We start from the raw sequence: 20,454 nt of genomic DNA, 5'->3' as shown, positions 1-20,454 counted from the left end.
TAACTTCCATTGTCTTCCCATCCTGCCTGATTCTGTTTACAGCTTAAATACAAATTATAGAGAGCAACATTCCTTTGTTTAGGACAGACCTGTTTACCGACTTCTGCTTGGGCAGGGCTGGGGAGGGTTGGAAAATGTGTTAATAAGACTATACAGGGGAATCTTATAACATCACATACAATGTAACCACACATTTTATTAGGACAATACTGCCCATAAAATTGTGCTTTTTCAATATCATACAAGGCATATTCTGTGCAAAGATTACTACAATAGTGTATAGGGCAGGGATGGGCAAACTTTTTGGCCCAAGGGCCACATCTGGGTAGGGAAATTGCATGCAGGGCCATGAATGTAGGGCTGGGGTAGGCAGTTGGGGTGCGGTATGCAGGAAAGGGCTCAAGGCAGGAGGTGGAGTGTATGAGGGGGTGAAGAGTGTGGGAGGGGGCCAGGGCAGGGGTGCAGGAGGGGTGCGGCAGGGGCTCAGGGCAGGGGGTTGGACACAGGAGGGGAGCAGTGTGCACGAGGGGGTGCAGAGTGTTGGAGGGGGATCAGGGCAGGGGTGCAGAAGGGGAGTGGTGGGGCTCAGGAGGGTTGTGGCAGGGGGTTGGGGCGCAGGCTCCAGCCTGCTGCCGCCGCTTACCTGGAGCAGCTCCAAGGTGGCAGCAGCATGCAGTGGGGCTAAGACAGGCTGTCTGCCTGCCCTGACTCCACGCTGCTCCCAGAGCCCTCTGCCTCCCCCTGCCAGAGGCCACAGGGACATAGTGCCGGCCGCTTCCAGCAGCAGCATGGGGCCTGCAGCACCACAGGGGTGGCAATCCCTTGGGCCGATCCAAAGCCCTGATGGGCCGGATCCAGCCCACACCTGGTGTAGGGTGTGAATACAGGGGTGTATTCTGTCACTGAGACCTTTACTGTAAATCTGCAAGGGACTCACAGAATGCGTTCAAGGTTGAATGAATACATGAGAAAACTTAAGAAAGTTAAACGTGATAAAATAATAGATGACATTTCTTCCAGCTGCTCTTCATTTTATGCTGCCCTCTTCACCCTCAGATAGCCGGTCTATTGTCCATTGTTTTCCCTCTTGTGGTCTCCCCTCCTATCTCTGTTTTATAGGTTTGTGTTCTCTAAGAGGTACTTAAAGGATAAATCCCAAGGTCTCTACACATTTTTTGACAGACATTGATTTTACACAGAATGCACATAACTGCAGTGTTCTTATTGCAATCAACATGAAAAATACTGCCGCACTACTTCTAAGGATGTCTTTGTTGTTTTGTCGCATAGCAAGAGATTGTTTAAAGAAAAAAAAACTGCTGGAGTCTTGTTTAAACTTATGTGAAGATGTTCTACTTTTTGGCATTAAAGTACCGTATGTAAAATAACCTTGAGAGAAAACATACTTTTGCTATAATAAACTGTCTGAAAAAAGTGGTCTAAATAATATTTTCCTCCATCTTAGTAACATTTAGTACTTAAAGGTTTTGTTTTCATTTTCAAAGTAATTTCTGTACATTAACTAACGTAATCCCCCTACTGTCCATGTGAGATAATAAAGTATCCTATTCTTAACGTCACTTACAATAAGAAAAATGAGCCTGAACCATTATGATTTGCCCAAAGCCACAGAAAGAGTGAGTATTCAAACTAAAATTAGAAGTTTTGAGTTTTAGTACTATTCCTGCAGTCACACCATTACACTAGGATTCTAGCTAATAGTATCTCTTGGACATACACATTACCTGAAATGTTAACAATACACTATATGCAAGAGACCCAAACAGACCCACCATGTCATTATGCCTCTTCTGTCCACATCAGTCTCAGTACTTGTTAGTCCTTCTCACACAACTCCGCTTTTTAAATTCCTTTATAACATCTATTTCCTTATAACCATTTTCCTTTTGACTGGAGGTCTGCGAAATACAAATTATTCACTATCTCAGTAGGGGTTTTTTTTTTTTTCAGTTATGTTTGGCACCCCGAAGTTTGATTTTGGGAAAAGTGGCTACTTTTGCACCAGAGAGACAACAAATGGTAAATTTCTACATGGTTTTAATGCAGGCATCTTCACATTAAAATGGCCTTGATCATTATCTGAAATATATGTCTTTCACGCAGCAGATAATGGACCCATTTTCAAGATCATAATGAAAAGCTTCTGGAGTAGTTTTTCATAAATATTTTATGCCTGTCTAGTATAATCAAATACCATTGACTCATCAACTGTATTCAGTCTTTTATATATTAAACCTTCCCTGCTGATAAGGTAAGCACATTTGTACAATTAAGGCCCCAGTTCTGGTGGTGGAGGCATTTGATGTTAGGTTTTCAAAGAAAGTTCTTGTGACAATCAGGGTCCCCAGGGGAAAACGGGGGGTCTGAACCCCAGAAAATAAACAATTGAAACAAATGATTGCCTACAAGACCTTACTTGACATTTTTATACATATGGTATGTAATGTCCTGAATTTGATGGACATTAGGAGATGTATACATAACCTGTATACATGTGTAGAAAATTGTAATTGTAGCTATAGTGCAATTACAGCATCACCTCACAGCAGTGTGGAGAGGCAATCAGGCAAGGATGACACCTCCCAGGCCAGGTATTTAGAGGAAACCAGCTCCAAGCACTTAGCATTGTCTAGCCGGGTAGAGACCATGGTGGACCATTATAGTTAAGGGTAAAACATTGAAACTGGAAAGAAAATCCCAGTCTGGGAAAGCTTCCTGCTCTGTAATTACTATAGTTCGGAGGGGGTCGGGGGGGGGGGAAATGTGCAAAGCCTGCTAAAAGGGAAGGAATTTGAAGTGAAGGTTAACTAGACTAACGGCCAACATCTAAGTGGGATGCTGTCCATGCTGCACTGGATCCCCTCTAGTACAGAGGGCAGTAAAGCATGCTGGGAAACTGTTCCCAGGCAATAGGTAACTTGTATTAGAAAAGGGAATTTAGCTAATATAGATGTGTGAAGCCAGAGATCACATCTTTATGTTTATTTTGTGTGCAGCTTGTCTATGTGTTTTTCCTTACTATTTCATCTTTGAATCTATGATTTTTCTATTATGCAAACTTCTGGTTTATTTTTAGCTCAAGCAGGTGTCTGTCATGCAAGTTTTGTGGAGTGTGTGCATCAAAGTAAACTGATAATCGGGGGCAGGTTTTATGCCTTTGGAGTAACAAACCAGAGGGGAAATGTCTGAGTGCCTGGCATTTAAGAACTCAGGAAGACAGATTTGGGGTGGGAGGGACCTGGGACCAGAAGAGATTGTTGAGGTCACCCTGCAATAAGGAACTAAGCTATTGGAAACCAAGGTGGGACCTCATGCTTTTAGGCTGACTCCGGGTGTCAGAGTGCTACGCATAGCAGCACAGCATTAAGACACCCAAAGTTACAAAGCAGGTGGTGACAGAGCTCTTTATTTGTCTGGGTGATCCCCAAAATGTTAGTTTTGTTCTGCAGGAGCAATGGGAGCAGTACAGAAGTGTTTTATTGGGATGGCAATTTATTAGTAATGGTCTTACACTTAAAAACAGCTGAACAATAAACTTTCGAGATACATAACCATTACATGCTCATGCATGAGAATTCAATGAAGCCATTAAAATCTGATTTTCTATGATATTCACTGATTTAACTCTTTATTTTACTATGCAAAAATACTGATTGGTATGCATAAAGCTGATATGGTATCCTTGATCCCTAGGCCATCATGTTACTGATATTGTACATGATCAAGAGTCAGCCTGAACTATTAATTTAAAAAACTCTTCTGTAAAAAAGGAAATATTAAAGCAAGGTGGGAGAATTTCAGAGTACTAAATGTAAGCATCAAGTAGATTATAAATTCCAGTCTTGAAATCCATTTAGAGCTATTGGATGTTAATATTCTTTTTAGTTGTTTCATTAGTTACTAACTACCCTCCTCTAAGTTTGTCCACATGTTAAAGCGTAACTGAATATAGATTTGCAATAATTTCAGTCAAATACAATATGATATATTTAAAAAGAAAAACCAAAGGAAACAAATCAACAAGAGCAACCCAGCAGAAAAAGTGATTGGTGGGGGAAGGGTAAGAAAACAAGATTAAAAAATGGAAGTAAAAAGTTTGGTACTCTTCACTTTCACCTTTCTCAAACTGAGAACCTGGGACAGCTGAAGAGCAACAACCCTACACTTATGGAAATAAATAAATAAAAAGGAAGGCTCACCTACAAGAAACCAAAATTATATGAATGAAAATACAGATGCTCTTGGTGACACTTTTAGATCCTGATTTGGGCACATATGTGGGAAGGGGTGAACTCAATACAAATATTTAGGTGCACTAATTTGCTCACATGCATAAGTGTTTGCAGGATTGGGGCCTAAAATTTCAACCAGAAAAGTACAAAAATCACCACATGAGAGAGAAATGTCAAGAAAACAAGTTAAAGATGTTTTTGTGCAAAGAACAAAGTTCATTTTAACCAGAATTAAAGAAGATTTTTGCAAAAAGTTACATAGACTCTTTAAAGTTTTCTAACATACAGTGCCAATTGCTACAAATTTTTACTTATGTGAGTAGCTCTTTACCCATGTTAGTAGTTACTTACTCTTGCAAGAAGTCTCAGTGGTCATGTGAATAGTTTCATTGAAGTGCTTGCATATATCCCACCAAATTGAATTGAATGACTCATGAGAGTAAGGTGGAGTACTGGCACAAGCAAGGGTTTGTAGGACCTCCCTATTACAGAATTTTTCTGGTAAAATAAAGACATTGCCAAAGTAAGGTATCTCCCAAAATAGTGAGCAATGGTTTTTAAAGACCCTTCTGAATTTCTTGGACAGGTTTTACCATTTGTGATTTTCATTCCATTGCCATCATATCTGCTACATAAAATTTCTCCAAGTGTAAATGTCAGATCTTTGCTTTATTATTTGCTAATGTCATAAAAATCTGACTTGTTTGCTTTCTTAAAGGGCTTACTGAGCATTGACTTTTCTTGATTTGTATTTTACTATCAAAAAATGTTTATAAAAATAATATAAAAAAATCATCCCCTCCGAAATGGGATTTAAATAAGAGCAGGTTTGCCATCATCATAAATGTATAAAGTGTTTTGTGAGTAATAAAATGGATCATGGATTCAGGATAATTCAAACTGAAATGTTATGTTCAGTATCAAGATTAGATTACATTAATGCAGTTCATTTTAAATGGTTTAAAGGCCATCAGATGCAAGTGAAAAGAATCTGTATAGTAACTTAGAATAAATAGACTGAGACATTTGTTTATAATGTCAGTGCTAAACAAATCTATTACTACATTTCTGCATGTAGCATTATATTACCACTGCTATTAAACAACCAGAGCATGAAGATAAATTATAGCTTTAATTATAAACATTACCTTTGCATATTTATTAATTTAGAACGGAACTATGTTCAGTAACCTTCAGTTATTTATATTTCTTAATATTTTAATTAACTGTTATATTTATGCTACTTATTTGATGCCACTGGGCACATGGAACTAGCTACATAACACTGGTAATACCTATCATACTACATATTATCAAGAAATCACACAATGCTATTATGATAAGTGCAGCAATAAGATGTGTACGGGAGAGAGTCATTGTCTGATGGGTACACACTTCAAGTTCACACTCTTCATCCACAAGGGCCAACTGGACTTCAAAGAAAGCTACCTGTTTATCTCAAAAATTGTCCAAATTTACAGTATTTACCAGCTTCTCTATTCAGAAAGGTGTAGAAAAATGGCTTAATGGGGGTCCAGGTTTATTGTGTCTCAATGATTTCAAAATAAAATGTGTTCAGTTATTTTCCTAGCTACTGGCGCCATAGCTATATCCTGGGATCTGAACATCAAGCCAGGTTCTTTCCATCATTTGAATCACCATCACCAATAATAGATTCTACAGGCCAAATGATACCTTTGATTTAGCAGTCTCATGATATTCAAATTATGCATGGAGCTACACCTGTGTAATTAATTCATTGCAGCTCATTTGAGAGAAATGGGGCTGCAAGGGGGAATTAAGGGAATAATGTAGCCTGGAAATCTGTATTACTGGTGAGGATGCCTGAGAAGAGAGAAAAATGGCTAAAGTTGCACATCTCTAGATGAGTTCTTAGTGCTTATAACTAGAAAATGGAGTAATTACAGCCATTATATAATGAATCTCTGACTGGGCCTTGTTCAACTTCCACTGAAGTAAAAGGAGACTATTGACTTCCACTGACTTCAACAGGAGTTGGATTGGGCCCCCAAGGTTCTGTATGTGATTGACTTCAATGGAAGTTTCACACATGGAGGACTAAAAAGATTGGTGTCTATCACATATTCTATGCAACCAGACCTAGAAAATGTAATAAACCATACATTTATCTTGGGATAGCTGCATTACAATGGACAATGAAACAGTGGATGAGGCAAGTAGGCCATCCCACACAAAGGTTATTAAAACTGACATTAAACAACACATTGCATCATCATGTACTTGGTTTATGCCACAAATCTGAGGAAAAAGCTGAACAACATTTAGTTTTAAAATAAAATTTGGTACTATTTATCATATTCATCCCCCTGAAAAGCTGGAGTTGCCTTAGTTACCATCAATCACAGTAACAAAAGCAAACCAACTTGTAGGCCTTAAAATGAAAGACAAAGGAGTACTAATGCATGTTTTGAAATTCTAAATAAAACTCCTAAGCTAGGTTTTAAGGTCTGTAATACTGCAGCCTGGCAGTATTTTAAGCCACTGAAAAGTCTGGTATTCACAGCTCTTCAATGGCTATAAAACTTGGTTGCAAATCATTCTCATGTAAAGTAGTTCCAATTACTACTTACTAGAAGACTTACTAGTATGAGTAAGAAGTTTTGTACCAGTAAGAATGTGCCGGATAAGGTCCAGTCCGAATCTCTTCTGAAATTTGGCCATTTATCAATCATAAGTTCCAAAATATGGAACTAGGTTCGATGGGGACAGGTGAGCAAAGCCCACAGGTAAGTGGAGAACATGGGGACCTGGGAGATGGGTCAGAAATAGGAGGAAGCGAGGGCTATAGTGACAGAGAGAAAGGAGGGTCAGGGCAAAACTGGGAGGCAAGGGCAAAACAGTATCAGTATTAGATGCTTATATACAAATGCGAGAAGTATGGGTAATAAGCAGGAAGAACAGGAAGTGCTAATAAATAAATACAACTATGACATTGTTGGCATCACCAAAACTTGGTGAGATAATACACAATGATTGTAATGTTGGTATGGATGGGTACAGCTTGCTCAGGAAGGATAGACAGAGGGAAAGGGAGGAGGTGTTGCCTTATATATTAAAATGTACACACTTGGACTGAGGTGGAGATGGGCATAGGAGACAGAAGTGTTGAGAGTCTCTGGGTTAGGCTAAAAGGGGTAAAAAACAAGGGTGATGTCATGCTAGGAGTGTAGCTACTACAGGCCACCTAACAGGTAGAAGAGGTGGATGAGGCTTTTTTTAAAATAACAAAATCATCCAAAACCCAAGATTTGGTGGTGATGGGGGACTTCAACTATGCAGATATATGTTGGGAAAATAACATAGCGGGGCACAGACTATCCAATAAGTTCTTGGACTGCATTTCAGACAACTTTTTATTTCAGAAGGTTGAAAAAGCTATTGGGAGGAAGCTGTTCTAGATTTCATTTAAACAAATATGGAGGAACTCATTGAGAATTTGGAAGTGGAAGGCAGCTTGGGTGAAAGTGATCATGAAATCATAGAGTTCACAATTCTAAGGAAGGGTAGCAGGGAGTACAGCAAAATAGAAACAATGGATTTCAGGATGGCGGATTTTGGTAAGCTCAGAGAGCTGATAGGTAAGGTCCCATGAGAATCAAGACTGAGGAGAAAAACAACTGAGGAGAGTTGGCAGTTTTTCAAAGGGACACTATTAAGGGCCCAAAAGCAAGCTATTCCGCTGGGTAGGAAAGATAGAAAATGTGGCAAAAGACCACCTTGGCTTAACCACGAGACCTTGCATGATCTAAAAAATAAAAAGCAGTCATAAAAAATGGCAACTAGGACAAATTACCAAGGATGAATATATGCAAACACAGGAATGCAGGGGCAAGATTAGAAAGGCAAAGGCACAAAATAAGCTCAAACTAGCTACAGGAATAAAGGGAAACAAGAAGACTTTTTATCAATACATTAGAAGCAAGAGGAAGACCAAGGACAGGGTAGGCCCACTGCTCAGTGAGGAGGGAGAAACAGCAACAGGAAACTTGGAAATGGCAGAGATGCCTAATGACTTTTGTTTCGGTTTTCACCGAGAAGTCTGAAGGAATGCCTAACATAGTGAATGCTAATGGGAAGGGGATAGGTTTGGAAGATAAAGAGAACAAGTTAAAAATGACTTAGAATAGTTAGATGCCTGCAAGTCACCAGGGCCTGGTGAAATGCATCCTAGAATACTCAAGGAGCTAATAGAGAAGGTATCTGAGCCTCTAGCTATTATCTTTGGAAAATCATGGGAGACAGGAGAGATTCCAGAAGACTGGAAAAGGGCAAATATAGTGCCCATCTATAAAAAGGGAAATAAAAAAAACCTCAGGAATCTACAGACCAGTTAGTTTAATTTCTGTGCAAGGGGAGATAATGGAGCAAGTAATTAAGGAAATTATCTGCAAACACTTGGAAGGTGGTAAGGTGATAGGGAATAGCTAGCATGGATTTGTAAAGAACAAATCACATCAAACCAATCTGATAGCTTTCTTTGATAGGATAACGAGTCTTGTGGATAAGGGAAAAGTGGTGGATGTGGTATACTTAGACTTTAGTAAGGCATTTGATACGGTCTCGCATGATATTCTTATCAAACTAGGCAAATACAACTTAGATGGGGCTACTATAAGGTGGGTGCATAACTGGTTGGATAACCATACTCAGAGAGTAGTTATTAATGGTTCCCAATCCTGCTGGAAAGGTGTAACAAGTGGGGTTCCGCAGGGGTCTGTTTTGGGACCGGCTCTGTTAAATATCTTCATCAACGACTTAGATATTGGCATAGAAAGTACGCTTATTAAGTTTGCAGATGATACCAAACTGGGAGGGATTGCAACTGCTTTGGAGGACAGGGTCATAATTCAAAATGATCTGGACAAATTGGAGAAATGGTCTGAGGTAAACAGGATGAAGCTTAATAAAGACAACTGCAAAGTACTCCACTTAGGAAAGAACAATCAGTTTTACACATACAGAATAGGAAGAGACCGTTTAGGAAGGAGTATGGCAGAAAGGGATCTAGGGGTTATAGTGGACCACAAGCTAAATGAGTCAGTATGATGCTATTGCAAAAAAAACAACCACGCAAACATGATTCTGGGATGCATTAACAGATGTGTTGTGAGCAAGACACGAGAAGTCATTCTTCCACTCTACTCTGCGCTGGTTAGGCCTCAACTGGAGTATTGTGTCCATTTCTGGGCATTGCATTTCAAGAAAGATGTGGATAGGGTCCAGAGAAGAGCAACAAGAATGATTAAAAGTCTAGAGAACATGGCCTATGAAGGAAGGCTGAAAGAATTGGGTTTGTTTAGTTTGGAAAAGAGAAGACTGAGAGGGGACATGATAGCAGTTGTCAGGTATCTAAAAGGGTGTCATAAGCAGGAGAGAGAAAACTTGTTCATCTTAGCCTTTAAGGATAGAACAAGAAGCAATGGGCTTAAACTGCAGCAAGGGAGGTTTAGGACACTAGGAAAAAGTTCCTATCAAGGTGGTTAAACACTGGAATAAATTGCCTAGGGAGGTTGTGGAATCTCCATCTCTGGAGATATTTAAAAGTAGGTTAGATAAATGTCTATCAGGGATGGTCTAGACAATATTTGGTCCTGCCATGAGGGCAGGGGACTGGACTCGATGACCTCTCGAGGTCCCTTCCAGTCCTAGAATCTATGGACTTAGGTTCCTCACTTTAGCTAACCAAGTTTGAAAACATTGGCCTAAATACACTGCTCACTATTAAAAAGTCAGCCCATGGCAAGAAAAAGTTGTATCTGAAAAACTGCAGCATTTCCTTATACTTATAACTAGATCCCACTGCAGAATCTAAGATACTATAAAGTTATTTTTAATTATGATCACTGTATTATTGCATCTTTAGTGTTTATTTTACAGTCTTTTATATTGCCTCAGAGAGGCAGTCTTGAGAATTCATTGGCACTGGAGACCTTTACAAAGGCATCTCTCCTGGGCACTGGAGGGAATGCACTTACTTTACCTTTAAAAAGATGTTGCTCCCATTCTCCTCAGCACAGCCATGTCAGTACTTTCAGGAACACAGTAAATTGGAGCCATAGTCTCCCCTGTGCCTTGTCTGAACATGTCCCCTCTGGAGGGCTTGGTCCCTCCCCTCCTCTACTGTTAGAGTACACACAGACAAATTGTGGCTGCTCCTTGCATCCTCTCCTAGGCCACACATACAGGGGCCTCAGCCATTGCTGACACCTTGGTCTGTCCAGTTCTTTGCCTGTGGCACACAGTTTAGTCTCCTGAGGACTGAAATGTTTTGGTCTATTAAGCCAAAATACTTTAGTTAGAGGGGTATCTGGGTGAAAATTAATGGCCAGTGATATACAGGAGTTCAGACTAGATAATCTACTGGCCTTAACTTCTAAGGAAGAGTTAAACCTAATACAAGACCATTTCCCCCAAGATCTGTCCCCTGACAATTATTTAGTGGTGTGAGTGACTACAAGTCCCCAAGCTTTTTACGTCAGTGGGAATTTATCTTACCAAAAAAAAAAAAAAATAGTTCCACTGCCCTTGGATTATGCTATTTTAATAGATGTCTTAACCCTGACAAAAAAATCTGTTGAAAGCAGTTACTTTTTCTTGTATTCTGAAGTAATATATCGTGCATTGGGTTCAAGTCACAATTTGATTTCTTAAAAAAAAAATTATATATATATATACACACACACACACACCCACACACACACACACACACACACACACCCTCATCCACTTCTTTTCCAAAGCCCGATCAATAATCCCATCTAACAGCAGTTAAATCTTTTATCAGAAATAAGAGATCTCACTATAATCAGTAAAACTGTCTAATTATTCTAACTCATTATTCATGACGACAACTGAAACCTTCTTCAGCTCTTCCGACCTCTATAGTTTTATCATTCTTTAAATCATTTGGAACATGTGTCTTGCCATAGCTCAAGCTGTAATTAAGCTTAACGATAAACATTTTATCAGCTTCTTTACCAAAACTTTAGAAAAGGTCATTAATGTTGTTTCTGTTATACAGGTACTTGCACTATAAGTAGATTTTTCACCTAAATATACCCCATAGTGAAGTTTTCATCTTTAAATCTTCCTGTGAAAAAATAAAGATTATGCATGACTAATAAATGCCTTTCTTTATAAAAAAATCTTGTCTTAGTGCTTGGGCAAGATGATAGTATTTTTAACAATATCCAATTAAACTCAATAAACCAATTAGCATTAACTCTCATGGTAATTACATCTCTTGGGTTGACAAAGATTGTACTTCAGCCAACATGCTAACAGAGTTTAGAGACTAAATAAATGTGTGTCTTACCTCACAAGGTCATTCCCCTGATGTGATCATCACTGACAATGGAGTCAATGTTGCAACAACAGTGCAAGATGGCAAATGTGCACACTCGTCTGATCTTGCTTCTGCCTGATTTTCCTGAAACAGAAAAAACATCTTCTGGCAGAGTTTAGCAAAATCTGCATCCGTTTCAGCCCTTTAGTTAGAACTGCAGGATATACACCATCTAGCCATGCAGAAATTAACATAAGTGCCAACTTAACGGCATTTTAGTTTGTATAAGCTAGAAAGGCAGGTAGAGCAGAAACAAAAGCCATCCATGCAGTGTACATGGAAAAAAGTCCTAAGTCCAATCCTAAGTGTGGGTCTATGAAACTTGTGTTGCATTTTCTAATAACTGAAGACTACTACATACAATATCAGTGAAAACTAACATGTTACAGTAACAATGGACAAGCCTCAAAAGGCCTAGGATCCAGTTCAGACAGGCATATGAAAGTATGGATAATTTTTGCAAAACTGGAGCATCTTCAGCCCTCATTCAGCAAAGCACTTTAGCAGTTGCTTCACTGTAAGAACGTGAGCAACTCTTAATTTCAGTGAGACTATACTTCACTCTGAGGATGTTTAAGTGCTTGGTAGAATCAGGGCCTTAAACTCCCAGGCCGCTTCACTCAAAAGGAAATACAGCAGTTGTGTGCAACACTATCACTTCCTGTTCCAGTATCAGAAAGAGCCTGGAATGCAAGAGAGCATGAGAATGAATAAAAATGACATCCAAATATTTCAGCACTTCTAAAAGCTTTAGTTCTGGTTAGTTCAAGTCTTAGTAATTTATTTTATCTGAACTGGCTTATCTCTCCCCAGTTTTCCATGAAATGCCCTCCCCATTAAACTTCTTAAACCTTAAGAGGAGAATTTGAGGGATAGCACTAGTTCTGGTGTACCATTAGTGCATGCTTAATAGCGCATCAGATTTGACAGTAACAAAAAGATATCCAGCATGAGTCTCTCCATTACATATTAAATACTAGATTTGATTAACAATTCAAAAAGTAGCAGTCAAGCTCTAACTGCTAACGCTTCCTAATTGGGAAAATAAAAAAGGAAGAAATGAGATGAGGTCGCTCCAGTCTAGGGCTAAATTCTACCCTAAAGTATGGCTAATGCTGATCTCAGAGGGAGCTGCTTTTGCACTGACTTCAGCTGGAATCCTTCCAGGGCACTTTTTGGTTTCTTGAGATAGAAGAACAGCCATGCTGGGTCAGGCGAGTGGTCCATCTCACCCAGTATCCTGTCTTCCAACAGTGGCCAGTGTCAGGTTCTTCAGAGGGAATGAACAGAACATGGCGATCATCGAGTGATCCATCCCCCATCATCCACTCCCAGCTTCTGGCAACCAGAGGCTACGGACACACAGCAGGTAATGCATCCCTGGCCATCGTGGCTATTAGCCATTGATGGACCTATCCTCCATGAACTTCTCTAGTTTTTTTAAACACCATTATAGTTTTGACCTTCACAATATTCCCTGGCAATGAGTTTGAGAGGTTGAATGTGTTATGTGAAGATATACTTCCTTTGGTTGTTTTAAACCTGCTGCCTAATTAATTAATAGGGTGGCCCCTGGTTCTTGTGTTATGTGAAGAAGTAAATAACGCTTCCCTATTCACTTTCTCCATACCATTCACAATTTTCTAGATCTCTATCTTATCCTCTTAGTCATCTCTTTTCCCGGCTTAAAGAAGTCTGGGTCTGTTCAATCTCTCCTCATACAAAAACCGTTCCATACCCTTCTGTATTATTTTTCTTGACCTTCTACCTGCCTTTTCCAATTCTAATATATCTTGTTTGAGATGGGTTGACCAGAACTACATGCAATTTTCAAGATGTGGGCATACCATGGATTTATAAAGTGGCATTATGATAGATCATAAGACAGAAAATACCTCCTTCCTAATGGTTCTAACTATTGTTAGTGTGTAGTGGCAGTCAAAAAACAAAACAAAACCGAGCAGATGTTTTCAAAGAACTATCCATGAGGACTCCAAGCTCTCGATTCTGAGTGAAACTGCTAAGTTAGACCCCCTGGTGTAAGATATGCTTAAGGGACTAACTATACTGAACCATCTTCTGCTTTGGTCTCTTGCTGGTTCCTTTACTGGCAGCAAGGCCTCTTGTGAATAAGCACTGGGGAGATTTAAGCCCCTTGGTGGCACTGCATAACTGCAAAAGGGAGATAGCACGAGCTATAATCTGGCCCCAAATTTGGAACCAAATCCACATCCAAAGTTTCCCAGGGTTCAAGATGTTTTGGATCTCTTGTTTTGATTCACATCTATCTCTGGTTTGAAAAGGAGGTAGCACTAATGTTCTAGCATCTGAGGACCACGAGTCAACGGATCTATAATGGCAGATGAGCATTTCCCCTCAAAAAGGCCCTCTTAGAACCAGGGCCGCCCAGAGGGGGGGGGCAAAGGGGGCAATTTGCCCCGGGCTCCGCAGGGGCCCCCAAGAGAAGAGCGGAAGCTCCCGCCTCCGCCCCTCTCCTGGAGCCTCAGCGCGTCAAGCGCCGAGTCTCCGGCCGAGCCCCTGAGCCCCGCCCCGCTCAGAGCGGCGTAGGGAGGGGGCGGGGCTGCGAGCTCCGGGCTGAGTTCCCAGCCCCGCCCCCTCACCACGCGGCTCGGAGCGGGACGGAGCTCAGGCCCCGCCGGAGATGCGCTCGGGTAAGGGGGCGGGGCGGGAAGCGGGACCCGCCGCCGAAGCGCAGCCCGGTCTTCGGCAGCGGGGGCCCCTTCTGTTCCGGGACTCGCCGCCGAAGTGCCCGGAGGCCGCGGCGGGACCCCCGCCACCGAATTACCACCGAAGACCGGGCTGCGCTTCGGCGGCGGGTCCCGCTTCGGCGGCGGGGGGCTCCCGCCGTGGGTCTTCGGGCCACTTCGGCGGCGGGTCCCGGAACGGAAGGGCCCCCCGCCGCCGAAGACCCCGGGCCCCCGGAATCCTCTAGGCGGCCCTGCTTAGAACAGCTGTGCTTTGTGCATGAATGAAATGGGGGAAGTAAGGGATTTAAATGAGAAAAACTGGCAGCCCAGGATGAAGGTAAGCATGATCGCCCTGCAGTCTCCTATTCAAATTAGACCAGATTCTTGTGTCCCTGTATTTCTGAAAGGATAAGCACTGTTGGCATGCACTGTAGCTGGAATCAAGGTTTAGATGGTTGGGTCTCCAGCAAAAAGAAAGCTCCATTTAAATTTCACAACATATACACAAAGTTTTATTTCTATGGATGTTGTGTCTATCATCTTAACACATCAAGTTAATCAAGTCAGCTACAGTACCTTAGCTATCATTTAATTGACTGTGGTTTATATCCTGCATATTTAATAGTATGTGTTTGAAAACTTAATGATTTATCCACTTAACTAAAAAGACAAATATTAACAAATGTTGCACTGTAAATTCAGATTAAATAGGATGAGTTATTTCTCATGATTTGTTTTTATTGCACCTAATAAAACTCAAGCTGAATCTAAAAAAAACCCTCAGTCATTATTGTACCTCATCTTTTATGTGGAAATCTAGGCATCACTGATAGCAGTGCTGATCTGGCTAAAAAGATCTCATTATCTTATGCTTATCCTCAGCACTAGATATTTTTCTCTTTAGTAACAGGAGATCTGACATTTCCTCAGTTCTTCTTTTTCCTCCAGTTTAGCTGAATTCAACATTTGTTCAAAAGGCTGCTACTTGTCTCTTAACATTTCATAAGCTTTTACATTTTAAAAAAAAAGTGTTTCCTCTGGTAGTTTTAAATTGGTTTATCTTTCCTACAGGGCAGAGGTCATGACCTGACATGGCCCTTTGACCCTCCCAGCGCTAACACAAGGCTCACTTATCTGATCTGAATGCCTTGTAAACCCAAAGACAGCTGACAGTTATTGAAGACATGAAGTCAGTAAAATTAATTATGCTGAACTGAAATAGAATATGAATGTTTTGATGTTAGAAGGGATTTAACTGTAAGCATATATATTTATATATACACACATGTATGAATCAAAGGTGAGCTGCGAAGAGGAAAAAAAAGATTCACACTTTTCTTTTAGCTTCTTTATCATATATATTAAATGCTTGAAAGTGATTCTCCCTGGGCTTCTCCCCTCCCCCCACAAATTGTGGGGGTTTTTATTGTTTGATTTTTAAGCTAACAAACAAGAAATAAAAACAGCAAGAATGCCAAGTTGGTGTTTCGTGGAGGTTAACTGAAGGTCAGCTGAAAGTTATTGTGAATTGTTTCAGATCTTATTTGAAGGGGTAGTGGTCTTGAATTTTAACAAAGACAATTTTTCATGCAAGTGTTTTGTAAGAATTTAAAAGCAGCAAACAGGAAAAAAAATAATTAAGTCTCAGGGGCGAGGAGTTACACTTCTTAAAGAAGGCAACCCCAATTTTATTTTTCTTTGCAAATCACTCTTAAGTGGGAGAGAAGGAGTTTAAATGTGTCTGTAATAGAGCTAGTTATTGTTCCACAGAAATAAACTGATTTACTTAAAATAGCGTATTAGGAGCATCACTCTTACCACTAACATCACACTGTTCAAGTGTGCTAAGACAGGACATTCCATTGTCCAAAGGACATTCCAGGATAATGATGTGATTAAAGAAGCTCCAAGAAATTCAAGAGATAGAATTCATTACCACCAAAATTAGACACTCAAGAAGTATTTCTAGAATGATGGGATCTAATCAGTCTATTGTAAGTAAATTGACAGAGTAAGTTATATAAGCAGTCTTGTCTTATTCAATGCATTAGCATGGGAGAGGCCCCTTTGCTCCTGTCAAGGTTTCCTCCCCACTCTGAACTTTAAGGTACAGATGTGGGGACCCACATGAAAGACCCCCTAAGCTTATTTTTACCAGCTTAGGTTAACAGTACACTGCCACCACCAAGTGTTAACCAAATATTTAGGGAGAGCCTCTCGGAACTCTGCCTTCCCCCAAATATCTCCCAAATCCCTAACCCCCTTTTTCTGGACAGGCTTGAGAATAATCCTCCCCAAGCCCCTACACCCCTTTCCCTGAGAAGGCTTGAAAATATCCCCTCACCACTTAGTCCTGGTGAACACAGATCCAAACCCTTGGATCTTAAAACAAAGAAGAATTTATTAGGTTCTTAAAAGAAGAATTTTAATTTAAGAAAAAAGGTGAAAGGAGTACTTCTGTAAGATTAGAATGAAAGAATCTCAGACAATCAGATTCAAAACAGAGGGTTTCCCTCTGGGCAAAACTTTAAAGTTACACAAAGAACCCAAATTTATCCTCCCTCTTATTTGCAAAAGAACTCACAAATAAGAAAATAAAAGTAATCTAATACATTCCTTCTCTAAATGCTCACTACCCTATGGGAGTGGGATGGCTCCTCCTTTCTCTGTCTCCAGAAAAAGCACATACACCACACAGAGGAGACTTTTTCCCCCTTCCAGATTTTAAAGTATCTTGTCCCCTTATTGGTCCTTCTGGTCAGGTATCAGCTAGGTTATGGGAGCTTCTGAACCCTTTACAGGTAAAAGAGGAATTAACCCTTAACTGTATGTTTATGACAGCTCCCCTCTGCATCCACAGTCTGTAGATCTAGACTGGATGGGGGAAGGCACAGCAAGGGGCAGTGCCACCTGTGGCTTGGCTCCAATGCAGCAGAAGCTCTAATGACTCTCTCCAACATCTGATCCCATTCCAATACTGATCCCACCCATCTACCTCCCAGTCCCCCAAAGGAACACACTATAGCACAAAGCATTTAAGTTACCACAGACATAGGTAACTTGGGTGGGGTGCCCCATCAGCTATTTGAATATCACTTAAGTGCCAGGGGGTTACCAAGACCAGTCACAGTTGCAGCAGTCCCTTGAAGCATGGATCTTGCGGTAGCAGTGCTGTTTAGGAACCAGATGTGAGTTTGAAGTGAGCCTCTGCATGGAAGCCATGAACAAATTCAGGCTGGAAATACAAAGGTTGCTAACCAGCAGAAGAGAAGTCCTGGAAGAGCCTCCCAAGAGGAGCGGGGAAGGACACAAACACTTTAATTTAGTTTTAAGAGACAATTTATGAGGGGGTTGCTTGTGATGTTGGGGAGCAGGGCTTATGTCTTGCATGAGCTTTAGGAATGGTTCAGGGTTTCAGCTAGCCCCTGGATTGTGTCAGCGGAGGAAAATTCCCCGCCCCCACCCCCAAGTATGCTGGGAGGTTTTTTAAATCTTCTTCCTCTGAAGAATGAGGGATGGCCATGGCTGGAGATGGGACACTGGGTGAGATGGGCCATGGCTCTGAGGTAGCACTGAGCATTCTCTTTCTCTCAGGTGCTTGGGTGGCTGGATCTGGCTCACATGCTCAGAGTCTAACTGATTACAGTATGGTGGGGTCCAGGACTTTTTTCCTTGTCATGGTCAGCTTTCTCTAAAGGGAGTGAGTTACTTGCCAGGATTGTCTGGATTTTAGTCATTTCCATTGCTGGGTTTAGTGTGCAGGAGCTGGGTGGTTTTGGTGGCCTGTGATACACAGGAGGTCAGACTAGATGAGCTGGTGGTCCCTGCTGGCCTTAAACTCTATGGGATGCTATGTCTATTGGCCTACATCTCTCTTCCTCTGGTGTCACTCCTTCAACCCTTACTCATATGAGTAATCTTTACTTTGAGGAATCATCCAATTGATGTAAATGGGAGTATTCACATGAGAAAGGATTACAAGATCAGATTCTTTGGTTTTACACTCCGATTAGTCTAATAAAAAAAGTTTACTAGTAAATTTTAAAAATTGGTACCAGTGGCATGTTAGCTGGAATATTAATATTGTAGGTGCCTTTTTAAGATCTCAAACATTCTTATAAAAAGTGTTTTACAATTAAAGACATTATTATGCATGTTGGAAGTGAGGACATACTAAAGGGAATTTTGCCATATGCAGGTGAAATTCTCACCTTCTTCAATGGGAATTTTGCCTTCCAAAAATACAACAAAATCAGTCCCCTAAATATAGAGGATGAAATCCTGGGTTTAATAAGGTTAAGGGGGTTTTGCCATTTGAGTCAGGATTTCACCCAGGCGGTAAAGAAACTTATTTTTCCATTTTACTATTCCTTCTTTTGTCAGTAATTAGGAATACTGGAGACGCAGCAAAACTGTATAATATATTTCTATACCAACCATAAAGAATCCAAAATGTTTTTCTCCATTGTTGTACACCTGTCTATAAAAGACACTAATTATGAGAGGTTTCAAAGTAGCATCCGTGTTAGTCTGTATCCGTAAAAAGAACAGGAGTACTTGTGGCACCTTAAAGACTAAAATTTGAGCATAAGCTTTCGTGGGCTATAGCCCACTTCACTGGATGCATAGAATGGAACATATAGTGAGGAGATTGTGTCTGTGTACACACACACACACACCATATACATATACACACATACTTACAGAGAACATAAAAAGGTGGGAGTTGCCCAACCAACTCTAAGAGGCTAATTAATTACGATGAACTGTTGTCAGCAGGAGAAAAAAAAAACTTTTGCAATGATAATCAAGATGCCCATTTAAGACAGTTTGACAATATACTTAACATGGGGGAAATAGATTCAATGTGTGTAATGGCTCAGCCATTCCCAGTCTCTATTTAAGCCTAAATTGATAGTATCTATTCAAGTTCAGCAGTTTCTCCTTGGAGTCTGTTTTTGAAGCTTTTCTGTTGCAAAATTGCCACCTTTAAATCTGTTACTGAATGGCCGGAGAGGTTGAAGTGTTCTCCTACTGGTTTTTGAGAGTGATGATTCCTGATGTCAGATTTGTGTCCATTTATTCTTTTGCGTAGAGGCTGTCTGGTTTGGCCAATGAGAGGATACAGCCAGCTACATATTTGTTTTTCTAGACTCAGCTTCAACTCTGATTTTTTTGTAACAGGATCACCAACAGAAGTTGATGCTTCACAAGTTGTCCCAAAATTTTGAATGGTGTTCTTTCTACTGAGTCTGCACCACACAGGAACCACCGAACAGGCAATCACACTAACCCAGCATTGAACTACTGATCCATGTGAGAATTTAAGATGTCAAATACTGTAAGAATCACAGGTCAGCAATCTAGCTCCTCTCTTTTCCTTGCTCAGTTCATATATGTAACTACATTTATTAACATGGTATGTGTTCACCTCCATCTTCACCACTAGGTGATTTCTTCAGATTCTTTGTTATGATAAAACCATTGTGATCTATCTGAAACACAACAAATCCTATTCTAACATCCTGAAACATTGACTGTAGGAATAGCACTTTGACAAGTCAAGGCTTTTAAAAGGCCTGAAAAACACTGACACATGGATAGGAGTAAAACTGGTCAAATGGTGATCAAGCAGAGTTTTCAAACACTCAGTCACAGTGAGTTCAATGGGATCTGTCCTGTGATTAAGATAGTGGGATTCACTGTGGGCCTTCAGTAAATAGTTATGAATAATACATTTTTAGGCATCAGGATCAGTTCATGAACTTGCAATCCAAAACAAGGGCTACATTAATCAGATAACCTATTTTCAATGTATCATACAATCAGGTGTCATTATGGCCCAGGTTTTCAGGACCAGATTAAAGGTTCTGAGTAACACCATTGGACTCAATCGAATTACTACTGGTGTACATCAATGTAACTGACAGACTCTGCCCTTCTATTTCTGGGGAAGAAATTTAATTTCTCTGTATCAGATATCCACAACATAGAAAAAATTAAGCAAAGCAAATAAAGAAATGAAAGTCTCATCAGTGGGGAGCAGTAAAGTTACACTGTAATATGGTTGCAGGCATGGAGAAGACCTCAGACTGAGATTTGTTCT

At 40.5% G+C, this 20,454-nt stretch overlaps 1 long non-coding RNA gene across 5 annotated transcripts in view; it reads right to left on the bottom strand.

Moving 5' to 3' along the window:
* The window catches only part of LOC120384203, a 98,560-nt gene that overhangs the window by 49,846 nt on the left and 28,260 nt on the right, over positions 1-20,454 (bottom strand). For all 5 annotated transcript variants that reach the window (XR_005588673.1, XR_005588672.1, XR_005588670.1 and 2 more), the window contains exon 2: positions 11,611-11,724. This is a non-coding gene — a long non-coding RNA (uncharacterized LOC120384203). The remainder of the gene's footprint in view (positions 1-11,610; positions 11,725-20,454) is intronic.

This window comes from Mauremys reevesii, linkage group 16 (genome assembly GCF_016161935.1).
Source record: "Mauremys reevesii isolate NIE-2019 linkage group 16, ASM1616193v1, whole genome shotgun sequence".
NCBI lineage: Eukaryota > Metazoa > Chordata > Testudines > Geoemydidae > Mauremys > Mauremys reevesii.
The sequence above is the reverse complement of the archived record's forward strand: the minus strand, read 5'-3'. Positions and strand labels throughout refer to the sequence as shown.